Source organism: Falco punctatus (assembly GCF_963210335.1).
Source record: "Falco punctatus genome assembly, chromosome: 4".
Lineage (NCBI taxonomy): Eukaryota > Metazoa > Chordata > Aves > Falconiformes > Falconidae > Falco > Falco punctatus.
In genome coordinates, this window is record NC_137583.1 from 50,543,902 (window position 1) to 50,552,256 (window position 8,355).

At 49.9% G+C, this 8,355-nt stretch overlaps 1 protein-coding gene across 2 annotated transcripts in view; it reads right to left on the reverse strand.

Annotated features, from left to right (window-relative positions):
• Window positions 1–4,648, reverse strand: part of LOC308061970 (acrosin-like) — a 39,041-nt gene extending 34,393 nt beyond the window's left edge. The window contains exons 1-4 of one of the 2 annotated variants that reach the window (XR_013927418.1): window positions 3,990–4,648; window positions 2,777–3,179; window positions 1,996–2,115; window positions 383–790 (exon numbers count right to left, since the gene is read on the reverse strand). The gene's annotated coding sequence lies outside the window, so the exon portion shown is untranslated. Of the gene's footprint in view, window positions 1–382; window positions 791–1,995; window positions 2,116–2,776; window positions 3,180–3,989 lie in introns of those variants that run through there. The other variant, XM_080382728.1, reaches the window with a different exon arrangement.
• Window positions 4,649–8,355: the final 3,707 nt, after the last annotated feature.

The window sequence follows — 8,355 nt, forward strand, 5'->3', positions numbered from 1 at the left end:
AATTGTTGTCTAGACAAGCTCGAGCACATTCCCCTCAGCTAACTGATTGCCATGCATGGTCCCAGTTTCCAGCCAGCTCCTGCAAGATTGCATCACTCTCACCTCATCAGTCTGCCTTCTGCCGCTGACTGAAGGAGCCTTGCTCACTCACCTGCTGGAGTGCAGGAGAGAAGCAGGAGCCAGGCATGTGCATTGCATTTGCACAGCAGGGCTAGGTCCCTGGAGGGTCGAGGGCAATGGCTTGAAGGGTGGCAGCCTCCAAGCTTGTGAATGGTGCGGCAGCTCCCTGCTGCCATCCTGGCTTCTGTGGCGAGGCATAAGGCGCACAGCGGAGGGAGCAACCGGGTCCCGAGGAGGAGGAGCGGGCAGGCTCTGTCTGAAAGTGGAAGAGCTGCTCTCAAGGCCCTTGAGGCGCAGCAGGGCTTCCTAGGCCCCAGAACTGGCCTCCAAGCAAGCGGGCTCAAGGCTGCTTTGTGTTTTGAAAAGGGACCGGCTGCCGGTTCCCGTGTGTCTGCTGAGAGCAGGCAGAAGGCGGCCTTGGAGAAGACAACTTGTCTGCTGGGGAAACCCTGCTCTTTCAGCACCAGTTTTGGCAGGTGGCTAGCAGGGAATGCCGTCAGAGGTGGCCACACTTCACAGACGCTTGAAGGAAGAGATTGGGGTCATTTGGCGGAGAGGACTCTGGCAGAGACAGCAGTTCCCAGGCAAGCCCGTCAGTAATGGCACACAAGTCCAAGGTGACCTAGATAACAACACCCAAAGACCATGTGTGTTGACAGATGGGGCAAACCTGGGAGCAAAGGGGGGAAAAAATAACTGGGGTTGGCCCCGTCTCTGGGAGGAGAGCAGGGCTGAGAGAGGCAGCACTCAGGGAAGATGAGGGGCACATATAAGCACGGCAAATGGAGAGAAGGGGGGATCAAGGAGCCGGTCACACAGAAGCAAAGTGCTGGCTGCTTTGCTTGCCTGAGCCCTGCACCTAATCACCAGAGTACCTGCTGGCTTCTTTTGGAGAGCCACCCCAAAGCCCTTCCTTTGTGGTCCCATTCTGCACCTGCTGCGCAGTGGGTCTCTTAAAGGAAATGTATTTTGAATTAAGAAACTTAATGTGCTGAAGCTGCTACATTGCAGTACCAGTCATCATCACTTACACAGCCCTAATCCAAGGCTGGTTGAAAACTTAGTCAGGTTACTCAGTAGGAGAATAGAAGAACAATAGATGATCAATTTGTGTACACAGGTGCTCTCAGGTGTTTTTAAAAAAATTAGTAGATGTGACTAGGAACTGCTTGTTCAAAGACTAAGTGTGCACAAATGATTGTGTGTGTTAAAGCAGGCGGAAAGAAGATCATGATCCATGGAGGACCTTGGAAGTGCAGCAGGGATTGGTGCTCGAGCTTGTATAGACACAACAATTAACATGATGAATCATGCTTGAGGGAGCATAGAGGAGTGGGGGACGGATGGCACCAAGGAAAGATAACACCTTGCTGTTGATTGATGGTAGTTGACCACCAATCAGGGATTGCCTAGTACGCAATGCTTAGCTCAAAAGAACCAATCTGTTTAAAATGCGCGATTTCTGAAACTATATATACCTGTGTTTCTATACAATAAATTGACATTTGCTTGCATCAAACAGCGTCCTGTCTCTCCATTGCAGTGTTCTGCCAGAGCAGCTGCTTGATTTCTAGTAGGAAAAGCCTGTTCACTCAGCAGCTTTGCTCCTGAAATGCATCAATGAGTCCTTGTCCCAATTTCAGAGGGACTTGCCTCGCAAAAGTACTGAGTATAATATATATATTCACACATACAGAGGAGCTTGTCTGATCTGCCAGTGTAATAGATTTGTGTCCTATAAACTCTTCAAGAGTTTGTGGTGTTTAAAACGCTGTGAATTCAGCTGTCCCTTGTTCCCATGAATATCATAGCAGGCATACAGTGATGGAAAGACGATGACAGCATCCATGCAAGAATGGCAGAAGAGCATCTTACCATGTCTCTCGGTTTCTGGAGTCACACAATTGGCAGCTTTACCCAAACGTTGTTTAAACAGCTTGTGCTCTACGTCCTGCTGCTGCTCTCCTGTTATATCCATGGCATCAACACTCAAATCTGAAATCAGTGAGCAAGGAAAGCGGTCTATGAACACACAAGCGTTATGGCTTGTGGCAAGCTGAAGAAATGAAAAGACAGCATCTTTCAGCCAGCAGGGTAAGAACATGCCAAACCGGGAGAGCGTGTACGGCTAGGGTCAAGTGACCAACAGGGAATAAAACGCACGGTGCAGCACGCTAAATGGCCTTCCCAGGTACAGGGTTTGGTTTGGTGTCCCAGAAGGACTGTTTCCAACTTCCAAGAAAGTGTTACCCTGAAAGGTAGACACACTTAAGGCAAAAAGCCAAAAGCCAACCCCTCAAAGCCCAGAACCATTTTCAGGAACACAGGAGTTAAGCCTGTAAGTGGCTGAAAGCTGCCTCCTACCTCTTCCCCCACCACCTTTCCCCCTTCAACATCAGCACATTTCCTTGTGATCCCTTTTCACAAAAAAAAGATGGAGGCCTGTGGTATCAGCTCGGTACCGAAGCACCACGATGCGCTTGCTGGCTACATGCTCTCTTAGAAGGCTGAAAGCTTCTCCGCACACAACAGCCAAGGCTTCCAGTCTCTCTGGCCTTCCCACGCCCTGTGAAACGTGAGGAAGGCAAAGACCGGTAACATCTCGGGGGGTCAGGAGGAAGTCAAGATGCTCTACGTCTAGAGCCCAACGCATTACCACAACTGAACAAGAGGCAGGAACGATCGGTAGACAGGCAGATAACATGCAGGGCAGCAATTCCCAGTCAGACTTGCAGGGCTTCCAGTCACTTCATCCCTCAACTTTGTTTTGAATGTAGTTAAAAGGTAACAGATTCTTAACACTCATTCTGCTTCTATAACTTCTGGAGAAAGGCTAACACATGGCATTGGCATTACAGTCCAATTATTGCCCAAGCAGCAGCACAGCTCTCGGAAGCAGCAGGCACACGGAGCCTCATGGGCCCTCGGCAAGTACAAAAGTTATCCCTCCATAGTCAGCAGTCTGACTCGCAAGCACAAGGCACATGCGGAAAAGTAACATCTAGACTGACCTTCAGTTTAGCTTCCCTTGATCTGTCAACGTACAATTCCGGATGAACCTAGGTACAAAGAAAAAACAAGAGCCCCATTTCACTGGGAAGCAAATCCAAAGGCCTCTTCCCCTCGGCTGCTCTGGTCCAGGGACTGAACTGTCACGACACAGGATCAGCGAGACACCTGAGCTACTGCCTCCCAACCCTCCCCGGTAGTTCAACGCTTGCCCTTCACAATACTTTTTAGAGAAATCAGCAGTCGGGGGGAAAGGTGGGGATTCCACCGCCAGCTCTCTTTTCCTTCCCGTGCCCGCTCACAGGGGTGGGAAGAGACTCCTGAGCCACCCCCCTGCGACAGCACTACAGCAGGCCCTAAGGCAGCCTCTGCGGCCCGCGGGGGCCGGCGACCCCAGCCCGCTGCCACGGCCACGGCCAGCGGCTGGGGGAAAGACAAAGCCCCGCGCAGAGCTGCGGCGGCTGCAGCGGCTGCCCGGGCAGCCCGGAGGCGGCGGGGGGGCGGCAGGGCGCCGCGGGCCGACCCCCCTCCCGGGCCCCGCCGCCACAAGGGAGCACCGGGGCCGCCCTGCCGCCGCTCCTCGCCTCCTCGCTGAGGTAGCGGCGCAGCTCCGAGAAAAAATAAAAGGCAGCACCGTGAGCAGCCCGCTGACCACCGTCACTGCCGGGGAGACGAGAACCGCCGGCAGCCCCGCCGGTCCCGGGCCGGGCCGCCCGCCTCAGCCCGCCCGCCGCCGGCACCAGGCGCTCCCTGCCGCGGCCGAGCGCCGGCCCGCCACGTCCCCCCCAGCCGGCCGCTGCCTGACGGCCACGCCCGGGCTCGCCCACCGGCCCCCGTCTGCCCTCAGCCCGACCGCTCACCCAGCGCGCCGCCGCACGTCCCGGCCCGAAAGTCTTCCAGGCTCCCGGCGAAGGCCCCGCACCGCCACCGCAGCTCCAGCGCGCCGCGTGGGCCGGAAATGAACCCACCTTCCGGGGCCGTATGCGTAGCCCATACGCGTACGTAGCTGGAAACCCCGCCCCAAGGCATCAAGCCTATTCTGCGAATGCGCTGCCCTTAGTTGGGATAGAGCGATGACCCTTAGTTTGGCTGGAGCGCTGCTGCCATCTAGCGAAAAGAAATGGGTACTGCAGCCAATCTATCGAACATAGACTGCGCAGTTTATTGTAGGAATGGAATCAAAAATAACAAATGCTGAGAAAGAAAAATAGCTGAGCAGGTTTTTCTGAATTATGGTGACTGAATCTGCTGAAAGGAGGAAGCAAAAATGCCATTTAGCAGACCCTCGGTATCACCAGGTACTCTTACAGAATGAGGACTTCCCACTTGGCTAGCACTAGCTAGGATAAATACTGGTAACAATTGGTTGCTGTTTCTGTCCCCTAAAGTCTGCTCTGAGGACTAAGGGATACATTCCTCCTCTGTGAATATCATTAATGGTATCTGGCTTCGCTTTCCTTTGGTTGTTTCTGCGTTTTTTAAAAATTGTGTTTGCGTATGTGAAAAGGGAAAGATATGATGCTTACTTTTTAGATTAATTGCCATGGCTGAAGTTGAAGAGTCCAGAAAAATGTAAGCTGGCTGAAGAAATGGATTAACCTCAAAGCTGTGTCTATCTCCAAACAAGAGAAATCCTGTTTCTCCTGATGAAGAAGGATCACTGTTAAATAGCCATCACATTACCACATCACCAACATATAATGCCTAATGTTATGTGTTTGTATATGTAACAAAATCATACGTGCATTTATTTCTCGTTTGAGAATGCTGTCTATGGGGGAGTTCTCTGCGCTGTAGTTCAGAGACCTGTAACTTAGGCTAAATTTAGACCTGAATACACCACCTAGAAATGAATCCAGTTTTGATGCAAAAGCAAAGGGGACAGATGTTCTACTTCTTTTAGAAGTTGTTTCATTGGCTAACTGCCTTCACTTAGATCTCAGTTTCACTTTTTTTTTAAAATGTGAATGGTTTTAGTGTTCAGCAATAGGTTCTTCACATATGTCTTTTGCATAAATGTCAGTTCCTGTTAAAATCAATTTATAAAATACTACACCAACTAACTTAAGATGATCTCTTACCTTTCAGACAAACTTGAAAGACACCAATTTGAAACTCTTGCATTGTAAAACCTGTTTTCCCAAGCTCAACTTTTATGCCTCTTCTCTGTGTTACATACTGTTTTCCAAGAACTTAAGATTATGAGAACTGAACTAAGCATAATATTTCAGCATCTGTCTCATTAATGACATGAAATAATGTCTCAATTCCTGTTCATTACTATACCATACATAGATTCAAGGATGAAGTTACTCCCTTTTGTTATGACATCACACCAACCTTTCCACCATTACACCTAAAGCCTCCTCAGTCATCGCTTACCACAGATATAGTTCCCACATACAAGAAAATGGGCTCCACTTCATCATCCTAATGGGGTTTTGGAGTACTGCAGTAACATACGTTTTATTTGAATAGGCTTTACCTGACTGCTCAACTCTCACCAACATTTATCACTGTCAAACATGTCACAACTTGCAGGTTTGTAGCTGTTGCATTCGCTTCCATATAATCAGGAGAACTACTGAACAGAATCCTTCCTGGCACCTTCCCCAGCAGAGTTGTGCATGGGGCGTGCCGTGGAGCAGTTTGGCTCCGGCCGAGTGCAAAAGTCAGTAGTTCACCATCTCAGCCCAGAAAGCAGGTAGCCCAACTTTTGTGGTGCCTTTCATCTGGCTACCGAGGCAGTATGAGAACAACCAACAGAATTGCTTCCTGGCACCTTCTCTGCTCGAGCTGTGCATGGCATGTACCTAACCCTAACCCTAACTCTAACCAACCCTAACCCTAACTCTAACCCGAACCCAAACCCTAACCATAACCCCAAACCCCTAACCCTACTCCTAACCCTAACCCTAACACTAACCTGAACCTGAACCCGAACCCTAACCCTAACCCGAACACTAACCCTAACCCTAACCCTAACCCTAATCCTAACCGTAACCCTAACCCTAAACCCTAACACGAACCCTGAGTCTAACCCTAACCCTGAGTCTAAACCTAACCCGAACCCTAAACCAAACCCTAACCCGAACCTGAACCCTAACCCAAACCCTAACCCTAACCCAAATGCTAACACTAACCCCAACCCTCACCCTAACCTGAACCCGAACCCGAACCTGAACCCGAACCGTAACCCCAACCCTAACCCGAACCCTAACCTGAACCCAAACCCGAACCTGAACCCTAACCCTAACCCTAAGAGGCCCGAACCCTAACCCTAACCCGAACCCAAAACCAAACCCTAACCCTAACCCTAACCTTAACCTATCCCTAACTCAACCCTAACCCTAACCCAACCCAAACCCGAACCCTAACTCTAACCCAAACCCTAACCCTAACCCTAAGAGGCCCTAACCCGAACCCAAACCCTAACCCTAACCCTAACCCTAACCCAACCCTAACCCTAACCCAACCCTAACCCGAACCCTAACCCTAACCCAAACCCTAACCCTAACCCTAACCCTAAGAGGCCCTAACCCGAACCCGAACCTGAACCCAAACCCTAACCCTAACCTTAACCCTAACCCAACCCTAACCCTAACCCAACCCTAACCCTAACCCTAACCCGAACCCGAACCCTAACCCTAACCCAAACCCTAACCCTAAGAGGCCCTAACCCCAACCCGAACCCAAACCCTAACCCTAAAAGGCCCTAACCCTAACCCTAAGAGGCCTCTCGTAGCTAGAACTTTCCTCACTTGAAGGTTTCTTTCTGCATAACTCTAGATAACAGCGTTGTTTTCACTACCTGTTCTTTGTTTCTCATCCTCCCCAAGGCTGACTACCTTGGTGAGAAGACCCTGCATAACAACTGTAGAGAGTGAGTCAGCTTGACCTAGCTTTGTGAGCTCTGAATCAGAGTTGGGTAATCGGGGAATTTAGACAAGCCCCGCCCCGCCCCCACTGCCCACCCACCCCCCACCCCCCACCCCACCCTGCCTTTGGACTTATTTCAGTCCAGGACCAGTCCATTTCCATCACATTTAGGTGGAGCTTGAGTGACTTTAGTCATGCATATTGTTGTTACTAACTGGTGTTGTGTGCCTACTGAGGCGCAGTAGTACCTTGCAAGCAGGCATCTTTGAGATGGAGGTGTGCATTAGTATTACAATGAAATTATTTCAGCTGAGGAAAGTGAGCCAACCATTATGGTGACATTCGCCCCAGACATCTCCTGGATTCTTCGTGTGACAACTGGTGTGCAGCTTATCAGCTGTGTGGTGCCATCTGGTTCCCTTTCCTGCAGGGAGCATGAAAGGCTGGCCATGGTGTCTCCACGCTGCACCGTCCTTCATCACCGCTATCCGCGTGCGCTGAGCTGCCAGGAGGTGTTGCTTAGGGAACTGTGGTGATACGGATTCTGTGCATGCCAACCATCCTGAAGGCCATAGCTGTATTTTACCCTAAAAAAGCTTTCCATAATACTACACTTCGGTTAGGACGCAATTTTCTCGAATTCCCCCCCCCCCCCCAAGGTGATTTTCCCACACACCTGCAGGCAGCAGGACTAATGTCATCTCCTTTTGCCCCCTTGGGCTTGGACTAAAATCCCTTCCCTGACTATTCTTTAGCTTTTACAGCCTTTGAGCCTTCCCTTGGGCCTGGTTGATAGTCCTTTGCCATTTCACCCTGTTCACAGCCAGCGTGAGTCTAGGTACAGACTATCTCAAAGGATTTCAGTTACACGATAAACCTGCTTTTTTATAAATTAATTTTAGCATTTTAATTGCTTTCAAAGGGAACTATGGGAAATCCTGTCCGCATGGTGGCCTAGCATAAGCAATGATGGAAAGGTGCATCAGATGTAACCTCCGTGTCAGCTCAGTGTGCCTCAGACAGACTGCATTTGGCACTCCGTGGCGTGCTGTGCAGCTCCAGAAATTAACGCTAGGGAAAAAAATGGGCAAAAATAATAGTCATGTAGAAACACGAGTTAAGAAGAAATGCTATAAATTAGGTATTTCTGTTGATTGAGGCAGTTGATCTTGCTTGTGGATCTTTGGGGTGTGAACTTGATGCTGCACAGCTCGTTTTTCATTTGACATGCCTTGAATTATTTTCAAAGAGATAGAAGAGAAGCTTATGACATAGAATAGGTTATTGAGTCTTCCTAAAACGCTCACAACGATTATGTATAAAGCCAAAGTGAAGGTTGATGGAATA